We start from the raw sequence: 15,791 nt of genomic DNA on the forward strand, positions 1-15,791 counted from the left end.
CCCTCGATTGTAGATATTCCACTGATTTTATAAAACCTAGTTTCTCCATGGCCACTGAGGATGTACATTGTGTTACCTGCACGACCACCGAACTCACAATTTTCTAACTATCCATGTCCTGAATGTGGTAGGTGCAGTACTTGGCAGAAAATCCAGGGATGTCGCACTGTCCATCGCCGGCTAGCCTGAATCGTTTGCCTTCGAATGTACTTGCTAGAGACAATTGTTCAATTTTCCAAGCATCACTAATGGCTGGAAACAGATAATCACGTTGGTATGTGTAGTGCAGCGCTTTAGAAATGAAATGGAGTCCCACAAACTGAAAGAAAGCCTCTAACTTTCTAAAACTGGAGCCACTAAAAAGTGATGCAGCTGCGCACAGTAGATTGCCTGCTGGCAGTTTCCCCAGCATCGGTTGTGCAGACCATGAGAACCTATGATTTAATCTACAGGCGGCATTTATTTTGACGTTACTGCCTTTTATTTGACGAGTCACATTAATCAATGGCTTCCCACATACCTTCCCTCTAATGGAATGCACACATTTCAGCATACTTATAATTTCCTTCAAACAACTGTCGAATACAATGTATTTGCTCTCTTTCATTAGACTGTCATCCTGCGTCAACGTTGTTTCGGCCTTTGACGTTGTGGAGATTTCAACACATTGGTAAGTAATATCGCTGATATCAAGTTCTGATGCGTCTATGGATGCTGCGGCTGGTTCATTCTCTGTCATTTCAACATCTATTACTTCGACATTGATGGGAGAACACAACAATGTCGACAGGTTTTTTGGCGGGTGTAGATTGTGTAAATTGATCTGCAACTACTTCAGAGCTATCTTCAATACATTCAATAACATCTTCTTGTGGTGGTGCGGTCGCACTGTAGCTATGGTCCAATGCAACTTTGCTGTAGTCTCCAAACACAATTAATTCATGTTCTGGCCATTGGACATGAGCATCTCGAGCCTGAACACGCCTCGCCTCAATTAATAGTTCCTCCATAGTGAACACGGTCTGGCAAGCCACATCTCTCATTCGCTTCACTGTCTGTGTGCGTATAGTTCTGACACCCACGGGTAACTGGAGGAGAGATTGGAAAAGGGATGTTCAGTTTAAACACAAGATGGAGTGTAGTAGAATTGACTGTAAAAAAACATAAAATAGTCCCCAGCACAAACATTTTTTTAAAGTTATGAACTGTTTGTAACTAACCTCTTTTTGTTTTTTTTTCTTTGCAACTTTTTTGACTGGACCTTCAACATCTTCACGCTGTAGCTCCGATTCGTTTCCGCATGTCCTCCCTTCCTCTTGCGCTGCAACGACTATATTTTCTGTATCCACACAGACAGCAAGGACTGAGACTCCACCGTCTCCCTGAAACATAGTACTTTCATTACTATGTATCAAAATATTGTTAGCATAAAACACACGTGAGGACGAACACACAGGTACATCTCAATAGCCAAATACGATTTAAACATTGTGTGCAACAATCAAACGACAAGTATTCGACCAGTGATGATCTATTTCGATGGAACTGTCAGTATCCATACCTCTGGCTCTGCATGGACTGCCATGAATGGTTGTATTGGAGTGGAGGCATCCGCATCTCCCTGAAACACAGTACTTGGATTAGTATGGTTTTCAATATTGGAAACATAACACACACTTGGGGTCAAACGCACAGGTACATATAAAGAGATAACCGCAAAAGATGCATTGTCCAAAAGAATCAAGGAAAATCCAAATATGATTACATTTCATCGACTTATTTCAACGATTCTTTTACATCTGCATCATCTAAATGAGATGTTGTGATTGTGGTGGAAGCTTCGTCGTCTCCCTGAAACACAGCACTTGCGTTAATAGGGAAGAAAGTATAGCAAATGGAATCACGTTATATGATCACGCATGATGGAGCTGTCATTATCCATACCTCGTGCTGCTGAAGAATATCTATGGATGTTGCAAATGTAGTGCGCACTTCCGAAAGCTGTTGCACACATTCGTATACTTGAATGTCAGGCTCTGCATCAAGTGCAGGGGTTGACGCTCCATCAACTGCCTGAAACATAGTACTTGCATTAGTGAGGATTACAATTGTGAAAACATAACACACACCTGGGGTCGACAGCACAGGTACATATCAAAGGCTAACCACGAATGAAACATTGTGTAGAACAATCAAACAACAAGAATTCCAGCTCTGATGATGACGCTCGATGGAGCTGTCAGTATCCATACCTCCTGATGTTGAAAAACATCTAAAAAGGTTGTAGATGTGGCGGACGCTTCAGCATCTCCCTGAAAGACAGTACTTGCATTAGTATGGATAACACTAATTATAACTAAAAAAAAACACCAGTGGATGATAACTAAGGTGTATATCAATTGGAAAGCAGTAACCAAACATTCGGTAAAATAATTACACGATAGAATAAAACTATTTCTTGACATGCATAAAACAAGTATGTAGCGGATTAGCCTAGTAAGATTACCTGATACGCGCTAGAAGTGGTTGATAACTGCGACCACGTCAAGGATGTAGAATGTTCTTGCTTCAGATTCAAGGGATAGTCAAGAAGTTGTAAAGGTCAATTAATGATTGATAATGAAATGCCAATATTAAAAATAGCCATGTAAACCGACAGAATACTTGAAAAATGCTCAATACAGCACAGTTCCCTGTCCCCATATATATATACATTGTGTTTGTGGGTTATGAAATCGAAAAAGAATATATTGATAAATGTCATTATTCAAAAAACTATACACTCATATCAATATCGAAATTATTACAAGGGATAGAACACCTACAATATCTATTAATCCATTCGGCTACACACTACCGCAAGGCCGAAAGCTAAATCCGGACACTTGACTCACCAGTGGCGTAATGTGGACGAATAGAGTGGGAATAGCGTTTTCGCGCAATTTCCGTGTCGTTCGCCGTTTATTCTTCTTTGTTACCCAAGAAGTTGTGTACATGTCGAAGGAAAAGTGCCGGCTGCAGATGCAGTATCGATGACCCCTCTTGTCCTCTAAGACTTGCTGGACTCTACTTTCCAGCTCATCCAGTGGATATCCGCAATGTCTGACCCATTCTCTTATTCGATCAACAGTTTTCGGGAATACATGCATTGTAGTTCCTTCAGATTTCGCATGGGTCTTCGAAGGGCAACCGCTAATCGAACAGGCAGGCATTGTTGATAAATCTGAAAAGTAAATATCGACATTATTATACAATCTTCAAGAGTAAAGATTTGATACAAAAGTAAATGAATCATACAATGATCAATGCAAGGTTTGTTTTGGTCGCAGGAACTATACCAGTTCATTATGTGCTGCTTAGTATTTGCATACGTTGCAGAAATGTATAATTGATGTGACTGAAATCTGAACATGTGACTCGTCCCTTGGATGTTCTGTCTTGCACGAGAAGGAAACATGCTAACATTATTGACTGGACCCACGAAGGATGCAATTCAATCACAATAGTCACAGATGAAAATAAATAGATCTATTGATAGCATAGCAATGGAAACTCAAGTCAATACCAATGAGACCAATGAACATAGCACTATTGTGTACTCTACTCGAAAATAGATAGAAATTAAAAAATCTGCGAAATATGAACAGGATACGTGGCCTTACCTTGACCAACAAACAGTTGGATTCAGCAAGCAGAGCAGTATGTTGCGGGAGAATAGGTGGATGGCCACAGGTAGAGCACTGATGGGTATGCTCGAAGCGGTCACAGAAGTTCACGGATAGCACGACGACGAGCAGATTAGCATAGATCTCAGTGGTTCCCAGGTAGCACGTTGAAGAGTTGACTTGCAAAGCACAAAGATGTTCTCATGAGACATATCGAGTGGTTTTTAAAGTATTAGAAACTGGGGTGTGTTTGTGAATGAATGACGTATGTATGTCGTGGTATTAGGGGGGGCGGCCTCCCTCAGGGGAGGCCTGCCTGGAGACACGGGGTCTGAGGAGGCCATGTGACCGATGGCCCCTTGGCGTGGGACACCTTTTGAAGTGTACATGCAGTTTGGCACCTTGGCCTTTCGCGCCCCTGACAGCCCCCCATGCCAGCGCTCATCCCCGGGTTGAACCGCCTTTGATACAGGGGGGTGGTGGGATGGATGGGCCTGGGGCGTGCAGATAAGGCACAGGAAGACTGCTGAATGGAGACACACTTATGTGGATTGCAGGGGGGCAGCCTGCCTCAGGGGAGGCCTGCCTGGAGACACGGGGTCTGAGGAGGCCATGTGACCGATGGCCCCTTGGCGTGGGACACCTTTTGAAGTGTACATGCAGTTTGGCACCTTGGCCTTTCGCGCCCCTGACAGCCCCCCATGCCAGTGCTCATCCCCGGGTGTGAACCGCCTTTGATACAGGGGGGTGGGATGGATGGGCCTGGGGCGTGCAGATAAGGCACAGGAAGACTGCTGAATGGAGACACACTTATGTGGATTGCAGGGGGGAGGCCTGACTCAGGGAGGCCTGCCTGGAGACACAGGGTCTGAGGAGGCCATGTGACCGATGGCCCCTTGGCGTGGGACAGCTTTTGAAGTGTACATGGAGTTTGGCCTCTTGGCCTTTCGTGCCCCTGACAGCCCCCCATGCCAGCACTCATCCCTGGGTGTGAACCGCCTTTGATACAGGGGGGTGGTGGGATGGATGGGCCTGGGGCGTGCAGATAAGGCACAGGAAGACTGCCGAATGGAGACACAATTATGTGGATTGCAGGGGGGCGGCCTGCCTCAGGGGAGGCCTGCCTGGAGACACGGGGTCTGAGGAGGCCATGTGACCGATGGCCCCTTGGTGTGGGACACCTTTTGAAGTGTACCTGCAGTTTGGCACCTTGGCCTTTCGCGCCCCTGACAGCCCCTCATGCCAGCGCGCATCCACCGGCGCGAACCGCCTTTGATAGAGGGGGGTGGTGGGATGGATGGGCCTGGGGCGTGCAGATAAGGCACAGGAAGACTGCCGAATGGAGACACACTTATGTGGATTGCAGGGGGGTGGTCTGCCTCAGGGAAGGCCTGCCTGGAGACGCGGGGTCTGAGGAGGCCATGTGACCGATGGCCCCTTGGCGTGGGACACCTTGTGAAGTGTACATGCAGTTTGGCACTTTGGCCGTTCGCGCCCGTCACAGCCCCCCATGCCAGCACGCATCAGTATATCGTTGCTTATCATTAACAAATGCCACATACCGGAGATTCTTATGAGCACAGACCCACACTTCAACCGGTGTATTATAGTGGTCAAGACTGTATAATCCAATGGTAAATGTTAGTATAGATATATGTGTGACTTTTATAGAGACATAACCTACTGAAAGACTTTGAACAATTGTGTTTTAGTGCATGCATTATCGAGAATATGTTATGTTAGCTTAGATAGATAGTGACCATCCTGCTTCACAGCAACCAGACCTTCACCCATTCAGAGTACAGATGTCTGACGTCCATCCTTGAATGGAGACACACTTGATTCATTTAAAAAATCGAGACAACCGTTGTTAAAATATATGTGGTGTTTTATTTTGTATCTTATTTTCATGACACAAAAATACATGACTTTAAAGATTGTACAGGTCAGGTTGCAGCACAGGGAGAGAAAATCCCCTGTACTGACCGCCGTCACTCGGGAACGTTTCTCTAATGGCACGAACGGCACAGGCGGGTATCCCTCTTCGAACGCGGTGTCCAAGCCTCCCGTGAAGCCACCATGTAAAGGAACGATAGGCCACCAGCCTGTACCACCTGTGAAAAGGAATGAAACAAACTCTTTTTAAATGACCAAGATAAGTTTAATAAACGTTTGTTGTCAATGGCAATTCTTGTAACTAATGGCATTTTACACGGACAAATGCTATCTAGACAATGCACACTATTCAACGACTTACATGCCTTACAATGATATGTAGATGTAATTTTGGATATAGTAGAAGACCATGAAATAGGAGTGGCATGACAAGCGGAGTATACTTACTCGTTACTCGGATTACGAGGACGAACAGTTGCTCGAAGTTCGTGCATAAGCACCATCATTATTCTTAACACGGCCCGTGTGAGGCAGGCTGCCCTGAAGTCTGGCAGCTCGGTGATGCATTGCAGTCGTGGCTCGACTTCCGAAATGTAGGCCAGGCATCCCGAGTTTTCTCGGCAGCAGCAGTTCTCGTCCTCGGTTGGCATTAGCTCGCACCGATTGCATGTGCACCAGGTGGAGACGCCGTCCATTCGACTAGGCCCAGGCTCTTCATCTGTTGATTCGTCCTGCCAACTGCCGTCCGAATCCCCATCGTTTTTGAGTGCTTCCCTTTCCAGTAGTTCCTCCTCGGTATACTCAGGCTCGTACATGTAGGGCATTATTGTAGCCATTGTGTGTTAAACAAACTAAAATAATTTATAGCGGTGGTACTGGTATCTGTTCAAATTAACAAGGGGGGTCCTGGGAGTCCCTCTGCCAGACATTAGTCCTGGTTACGAGAGACTTACCCAGAGTCTTTAGCTCACTATCTTTCACAGAGAAGAAATATCCCAAACATATCAGTTTTTGTCCTGCCCTGGGGCAGTCCAGCACCGAAATGCTAGGCAATTCTCCTCTGAACAAGAGTACCAACAGAAACCCCAGACACGTGTTTCGGTCTGGTTGGACCTCATCAGTAGGGTGGATCTGTGCCTCTCTAAGAATAGTGAGCAAGGGGTCATGTACATGTAGGGCATTATTGTAGCCATTGTGTGTTAAACAAACTAAAATAATTTATAGCGGTGGTACTGGTATCTGTTCACACAGGCTACATGCGGCGAAGGTAGCTTACCAGAGCACTGAAACGAGTCACAGAATACTCAAATTAACACAGAGAGAGGAATGGAATCGAAAATCTGCTGCTGTGTGTTGTGAAACGGTCTGTTTATACTTATTGAGGAGAGAGGCGTCCTGCCATTTCCATGGTGACACGTCATTAGCTGAAGCGCAGCGAATGTTGACACGAGATGTGCTTTGGCGTTGGGAAATGGGCGGTACGAGTCTGCTGATGACAGGCTCAGGGGCGGGGGAATTGATTTAGTGCCACAAAAGCAGGTCAGCCAGGGCGATCGGGGAAAAGATAGGATTATCAGAAAATGGCGGCTCCCTGGTGCTTGTTTTCGCGTGCGTTCAATGGACGAAAACTCGGGTAAGGTCCATAGGAAAGTTTTCTAAAATCGAGCCACTTAGGCTTAAAAAAACATGGCCGACCCGTAGGGACAATAAAAATTTTTACTAGACCATGCCTTTAAGTAAAGTCAACCTGCCATTGTAAAACCACATTTCTGCTTTTCTCTGTTCTATTTTTTCTCAAAATGCCTCTCATTCAAACTTGCATAACTTCCTCAATTTTATAGCTAGAGACTTAATTTCATCTCTGACTGAAACCTAGGCCCCATAGCTATATCCCTATGCCTACACATCCCAATAACAGTGTCTTTGACCCATTTTTCTTTAAAATCGCATAGGGAAAATTAGGCGGGAATTCGCATTTTTGCAAGTACACATGTGATTTCCACTTCAAAGTATTTCCAAACTTCCATTCTGATCCAAAGTGTGTACTGTTGCTCACATTATAGCTTATGTTTGTTAGGATCATTTTCATGTTGCTCCCATATAGATTTATATCAATTTAAGGATTTTTGCACTTTTCATTGTTTTGCTCAGCCATTTTCAAATGTCGTTTTAAAAGTGTAAAATTTCCAAAAGGTTTTTCTCTCTTATTTAGGGAGGGAAGATTGCATTCAAACGCTGCTGCTTATTTACATCCATGTAGAATTGCTTCTTTGTGAGTTGATACATTTTCAGGGGGAAATCTTAACCTAAGCGCTATCATTTCAAAAAGCCAAACTGTCTCTTCCCTATGTTTTATATTCTGTGTTGCATAAGTGAATTCAACTGTCTTACCTACTTTCTAATTTGTATTGTCACCACATTGGTGATTGCTGCCCCATATATTGAAACCTGAGTTTGATTTGAATTTTAAATAAATAAATGCATACTACCTTTACCAACCAGCCTGATTCCTGATCCATTGTGACCTGGGGGTATTTTGAGAAGGGGTGTGATATGATGGGTATATCACTCAGAATATTGAACCTATAGACACAATAAATAAGTATTTCACTTGTGCATTGCATGCTAGGCTGAGACCCGGGTGTATTGCCTGATTGAAATCCTTAACATTATGGAGGAAGCAACCCTGTAGCCAGTGAAACCATGAGAGGCTTTTTTGAAGGTCACTCTGAAAGGTGAACATTTTTAAAGGTTTAGGGACTGATAATGTTCACAGGTTAGGCAATGAGAGATTAAATGAGATGAGGATCACACATTTTTTTAAGAGGTGATGCTGGGATTTGTGCCTGCTCTGCAATTTCTACTCGTTACCACTTTCTCTTCCAGTTCTTACAATTTTTATAAACAAAATGTTATAGAAGCACATTGTGGAAAATGGGAATGATTGTTGCTGCGTTGTCTCCATTATCAAGGGAAGAATATATATATAAAAGACAGAGAAAAAACACTGGGTATAATGGAAGAAATCAACAAGCAACTGTCCCAAATACCACCAAGCGAAGAGGGCAACAAGTTGAGAACTAACATTGAAGATAGTCTTAAAACCTATGAGGAAGACATTAAACAATGCAAACAAAGGAAATTCCTTTGCAACAAAGAAGATTACGAGGAGGGGAGAGTATAGACCTTTGCTCGTCGGTTCGACCACTTTAGGAAAAACCTGTCTAATAAAAACATTCAAAGCAATGAGATAAGAGCCCCTACATCCAGCGAGGCAGACAAAACATCAGAATGAGAGATATCCACTAGTGAAAATGAAAATGTCCCAAAGAAAATCAATTTTTTCGAGGAAATGAGGATGTTGGGGCTAGATGGTCGCAACAATCCCAAAAATATGCAGCCAGAGGACGTGGAAAGTCACAAGGATGAGGAGGAAAAAGAAAACAAGGAGGGGGAAAGGAGAAAGCAGCTCAGAGTCAGATGGGAATCCAAGAACGCGCAGTGGCAACAAAACACCGAAATGAATAACACCATTAGTGTGGATATAGCATCATCAATCTGTCGAATTATACCCTTAATGCGGATAAAATCAAAGTCCTTCAGTATGGATTCAATTTCTGCCCAACTTCCTCATATGACTATGCAGAAACTAGGATTGACTTCTTTAAATACATGCGTAAAATTAGATTTAAAAAAATCTTTATTTTGTATCCACCCAAAGAAAAAATCAAACCAGCTTGTCCAGGTAAAACAGCGGTAATTATTGAAGATCTTGATGTCTTATTAGACCTTGCTGATAAGAATACACGGGGAAACTCTGAGGAAGTTACTCCAAACATTTCCTTGGAAACACTAAACATAGATACAGACTGGCCAATAACAAGCAAACTAAAGGCCAAGTCAAGGTTTAATCCTCTATTCCAGTCTGGTGGCAAAATAGAAGCTTTCCAAGACCTGGTCATTCATGACCTACAGAAGGCAAGATCACAACCAACTAAATTTAAATTAATTTTTCATCTAAAGAAAGACAAGTCATGAAAGATCTACAAGGAGTCAAGAACATCATAATAAAAGCATCAGATAAGGGAACCAATATTGTTAACCAAAATCATATAGATTACATCAAGGAAGCACACATGCAGCTATTGGACACCAGCTGCTATGAACAACTGGAGAATAATCCAACAGAAAGAATAAAACAAAAGGTGGAGTGCCTTCTGAAGAAATTGTCTGATCTAGGCTTCTGGACGAAGATGACTGTAGATTACTTTTTAATAAATTTCCCAACATACCCACCATTTATTTTCTCCCCAAAGTCCATAAACATCCAATCCATCCCCTTGGTCAACCCATTGTAACCTTAAATGGACCCTCTCTAGAAAACATTTTGAAATATGTTGATCAAACTCTCCTACCGCTTCTATTTACCTTACCATCGTATTTGCGGGACACTAAAGATTTCCTCATCAAAATTGAAGGATAGTGTCGGAGGAAAACTACAGGTTTGCTACACTGGACGTTGTTTCACTATACACCACCATTCAGCATGAAAATGGCAAGAAGCCTGCAAATATTTCCTCAACAGCAGATCACTTAATTATCTTTCTCATGGGGAAATGATAATGGAGATGATAGAAACGTGTTTCACTAACAAAGTTTTTTTGTTCGCTAATGAGTTCTACAATCAACTGAGAAGAACTGCCATGGGCACAAGTTTTGCCCCACCCTACGCAAATTTGTGGGAAAAGTTCATAGTATGGACAGAACACAATAAGCAATACACCAATGAAGTGGTTCTATGGTTAAGATTTATTGGCAACCTTTTTATTCTTTGGAATGGCGAAGAAAAACAATGGCTTGATTTTGTCAAAATTCTAAGGGGGTAATTCATAAAATTCAGTGCACAAGTGGCGCACGCGGCTGGCGCACAGTGTGCGCGTGCGAATCCCTGCGCCAGCCGCGTGTGCCAAAATACATTTCCGCGCAGAGCGTATTCATGGATTCCAGCCACCAAAACCAGCCGTGGCGCACAGTGGCGCAGCGACCCTGCAGCAGCGCCAGTTACGCCCCCAAGAACGCCCCTTGCGCAGGGAAAAGCCATCAAAATCCCCAATCCAGCGCAAAGGGCTGCGCTAGCCCTGTACCAGCATGGCAAGCGGGGTACGTGTATCACTAGGGTGCGGGAGAAGTACCTCACGTTATTTCAGCTGGGTATGTGTACATCAGGGGTGCGTGGGAAGTTTCACACGTGAATTCAGCAGGGTACGTGTATTTCAGGGGTGCGCGGGAAGTTTCACACATGAATTCAGCAGGGTACGTGTATTTCAGGGGTGCGCGGGAAGTTTCACACGCGATTTCAGCTGGGTACGTGTATATCAGGGGTGCGCTGGAAGTTCCACACGCGAATGTCCTGGGTACATGTATTACGGGGTGCGCGGGAAGTTGCACACGTGAATTCAAAACCTTGACCTGCCAGCAGGCCCCCACTCATGTCCCCCTGCACCCCACCCCCCGGCAGTGCAGGGCACCCTCCACCAGGCCCCCAACTCATGTCCCCCTGCACCCCCACCCCCCAGCACTGTGGGGCACCCTCCACCAGGCCCCCACACATGTCCCCCTGCACCCCCACCCCCCAGCACTGTGGGGCACCCTCCACCAGGCCCCCACACATGTCCCCCTGCACCCCCACACCCCAGCATTGTGGGGAACCCTCCACCAGGCCCCCACACATGTCCCCCTGCACCCCCACCCCCCAGCACTGTGGGGCATCCTCCACCAGGCCCCCAACTCATGTCCCACTGCACCTCCAAGCCCCATCACTGTGGGGCACCCTCCACCAGGCCCCCACACATGTCCCCCAGCCAACATGTCATCACAATCTAGATCCCTGGCCCTTATGGTCAGCCTCCAAATGCCAAACACCCACCCGAGTATTGCATCCACCCACTTAGAAATGGCAATAACATGATAGAACCCCAATTGCAAGTTTGGAAATGAACACATGTCCCTCACATCTACCCAATGTGTGTCAGTGAATCTCAAAACCCATATGATGATATGCATGAAACCAATGAGATGATACTACACACTGAAGTTTGAACAAAAAATATGTATTAAAAGCAAAATAAATTGAATCAAAAATAAACAAACAAAAATGGGAATTTAAAAAAAATAAAAACCAGCATGTCCGTGAAATAATGCAAAACCACAAATCATAATCCAAAGGAAAGGTGTCCAAAGACTCCCGACTGTGGCAGGGATGCCTCCTCCACCAGCCTGGCCGCACCGTCAGAGGCAGCTCCACAGGGCACCCAGGTGACTGATGGGTGGGAAGATGGCACGGAGGACGACTGGCGCATAGGGGGTTCAGTTGAGGAGGGGGTCGTAGCAAGCCCCATCAAACGGAGGAATCCGGCCTGGGTGACCTGTCCCAGTAGGCCGACGCAGTCAACGAGCCATTCGAGATGACGTGCAGTCTCCTCATGAAAAGACTGCAGGTCACCTCGCATGGCCCGTTGACGCAACGCCACACCAGTCAGGACAGGCTCAACCCGGACCCGGATAGCCACGTCCGCAGGCAGAGGAAGGCCAGTTGTCGTGAGCTCATCCCCTGCCTGAAAACGGATCTGGATGAAATGCATGAAACCAATGAGATGATACTACACACTGAAGTTTGAACAAAAAATATGTATTAAAAGCAACATAAATTGAATCAAAAATAAACAAACAAAAATGGGAATTTAAAAAAATAAAAACCAGCATGTCCGTGAAATAATGCAAAACCACAAATCATAATCCAAAGGAAAGGTGTCCAAAGTCACAGTCCACAAAAGTAAATCCAATGGAAAATTAAAATCGAAAACCATTGCTCCATGGGTAAATTATAAAAAAAAATGAAAATCCAACAGTCAACTATATACAGATAAACAATCCAGGGTCCATGATCCCAACAGAAGAAATGAAACCTATCTAATAACACTACCTAATAAAAAAAAACTATATACAAAAATGTGGCCCATTGTCCAAAAGGTCCAAAAAAAATGCAAAACCAAAGGAAACCTAACACTAACTACAGAACTATTTACAAGGGCAGCGGGCTAGTCCGACGGCTCACTTTTGGATGTCCCGGGCCAGGGGATCATCGAACTCCTGCTCAATGTCCCGGAGGCGGTCCTCCTCCATGGCCCGAGGGTCCGCAGGGCCGTCGACGTGTCCACCTCCAACCCCCTGCGGATTGCCTCGAGGACCTCGACCCGCCTCAGGACCCTCCGCATGGAGTTCTCCGCCCTGACCATCGTGAGCCGTGCCTCTTCCGCCCGCTGCCGCTCCGCATCTATGGTGTGGCCGAACCGCTGCCACATGGAAGACACTTCCCGTCCTGGGTCTTCCTGCCCTCCGGCCGATGCCTGCCCCTCTGATGTCGAAGGCCCCGAGCCAACATGGCTCCCACCACGTTGCTGCTGCTGCTGTGCCTCTGCCATGCACTGCCTCCTGCTGCCTGCACATCCTCCGCTGGCTGGGGTGCAGTCGTTGATATGGCCACCCCTGCTAGACGTCCGACTCCCGACTGTGGCAGGGATGCCTCCTCCACCAGCCTGGCCGCACCGTCAGAGGCAGCTCCACAGGGCACCCAGGTGACTGATGGGTGGGAAGATGGCACGGAGGTCGACTGGCGCATAGGGGGTTCAGTTGAGGAGGGGGTCGTAGCAAGCCCCATCAAACGGAGGAATCCGGCCTGGGTGACCTGTCCCAGTAGGCCGACGCGGTCAACGAGCCATTCGAGATGACGTGCAGTCTCCTCATGAAAAGACTGAAGGTCACCTCGCATGGCCCGTTGACGCAACGCCACACCAGTCAGGACAGGCTCAACCCGGACCCGGATACCCACGTCCGCAGGCAGAGGAAGGCCAGTTGTCGTGAGCTCATCCCCTGCCTGAAAACGGGTCTGGACGTAGGCATCCCTGCTGGTGCAAGATGATGCAGTGACAGGATCAGGGACAGGATTGCACACAGTCACCTCCGCGGCAGCCTGTGCTGCCTCCTGTCCCTGGTCCTGCACTGCACCACTAGCACCAGTGGAATCCCCACCTCCAGACCCCGTCTCTGTTGCTTGCACGGCCTCCTCCTCCACCAAACCCCCCCACCAACCTGGATGACTCTGTGCCATCTTCCCCCGTTGGGCCCTGTGGGGTGCCAGCTGCCCCTTCTGCTGCCGAGGAGTCCAACTCCAACCTCTGCCTCTTGGACCTCCCCCCGGCAGCTGCGGCCTGGGACGCGGCACCAGACTTCTCACTCCCCGACGAGATCACAACCTGGGACGGGAGCCGGCCCTTGCGTCTCCGGCTGGCGGTGCGATCCCCGCCGCTGTGCTCCACAGCACCTTCTCCGCCCTCTTCATCACTTGACGCTGCAGACAGGGAAAAATAAAACACAGGCATCAGGGCACTGTACAATGGACACATACACACATGACAGTTGTACATGAGTGGCATTGGCAAACCTCAGACATGCCATCACAATCCCCAACACACATGTCATTTCAACTTGCACACATGAGCCATACCACAGCCATATCACAACTGCCAGCACCATCCATACACATACAACAGCATGAGCAGGCAAAGGTGAGCCAGACATCACATGCAACACAGGGAGTGCACTACACATGTACACACACCACCACACTTGCATGCATGTGTACACCTCTGCCAACTGTCGCAGTGTTCAGATCGGCATCTATGTCACATCTGCCAATCAGGCTTCCACATCCCGCTGTTACATGCATCCATGTTGCATCACTGTTGCACCCTTGTCAAATACACACACATGCACATGTACACAGTGCTGATACATGCAGCTGAAAACAACATACATGCGTGACATCACGAACATGCCTACTTACATACACATTCATCCAAACATGTGTGGCCACACAACTGCATTTGGCATGCAAGCCTACACACACAAGCCCCATCCATGTCTCACACATGACAGCCCTCGCATGTGTTAGCCTCACGGCCCTGTACACCCGACCCATACTCGGCCCCATACAAACAGATGTGCAACCTGCACACTACTGGCACATCTCCACACGCACAGCTTACAATCAGGATGCATGTACACTTACCGCTCGACTCCAGACGGGTCTGCCTCTCAAGGACCTGGACGTGGAGCGCTGGGGATATGCGTTCCAGGACCCTCATCTGATCTTCCACCAAGTGGCCCGGCGCCCGTTAGCATCCGCTGCCTTCCAGAGGTGCCGGGCCTTGTTGAGGGTCCTGGACCTGAAGTCCTCCCAGCGCTTCTTGACATGTTGGAAGTCGCGGACTGCCACCCCCTCCGTGTTGATGGCAGTCACGATGTCCGGCCAGATCCGAGTCCGTCCTTCCTTGTCGGCGCGCACACTTCCGAAGAGGGCATCATACTGCCCCAGGACTTGCTCCACCAGGACACCAACTTCCCTGGCACTGAAGCTGGTGCCCCTCTGCCTCTCTGGCCGGGGGTTGTCGGTGCCAGATGTTGCAGTGCCCGACATGACAACCCCAGAGGCAGGAGTGGGTGGGCAACAGGGTCCTGGGGCTGGGCTGTGGAGCGATGGAATCCCAGTCGGGAGTCTTCCGTTCCAGCAGGGGTGGTCACAGCAACAGCACTCCTGGCTGATGTGCAGGCAGCAAATGGCAGGGCACTTGGGCAGCAGGCAGTCAGGCAGCAGCAGATGGCAGGTGGGAGCGTGCTCGGGGCTCTGGGGGGCGGTAATTTGGCCTTCTGGGCAGGAGCGTGGTCTTCCGTGTGCTTACGCGTGGCCAGCTTGATACGGAGTGATTTGGCACGTGAAAATTCTGCACGTCAGCGTGTAATTCGAGGAAAGGCCCTTAGCGCGTAAGCACGTCTGCATGCATACGCAATTTCATTGGACAGAAGGCCCTTCAAGCGCAAACGCCTCCATGACGTGCGCAGGCGTGCATGGGCGTTTCAGCGCGCGTGAAAAACTGCACGTCCGCATGTAATCCGAGGAAAGGGCCCATGCGCGTAAGTGACATGACGCGCGGGGGCGTTTCCCTCAGCACGGGTTAAAGGTGAGCGGGGCCAGCAGTTCGCTGTACGTGCCTTTCGTGGAGACCGACGTGTGTTGCTGCTTCCTGTTGTTTCGCGCATCATCACAACTTCACAGCTATCAAGGACGTATCTCTTCTTTTGGCAGGGGTATTGGCTATGTGTGTTTTTCTGCAT

This window comes from Ambystoma mexicanum, chromosome 10, assembly GCF_040938575.1.
Source record: "Ambystoma mexicanum isolate Mex_15411 chromosome 10, UKY_AmexF1_1, whole genome shotgun sequence".
In the NCBI taxonomy this organism is placed as follows: Eukaryota; Metazoa; Chordata; class Amphibia; order Caudata; family Ambystomatidae; genus Ambystoma; species Ambystoma mexicanum.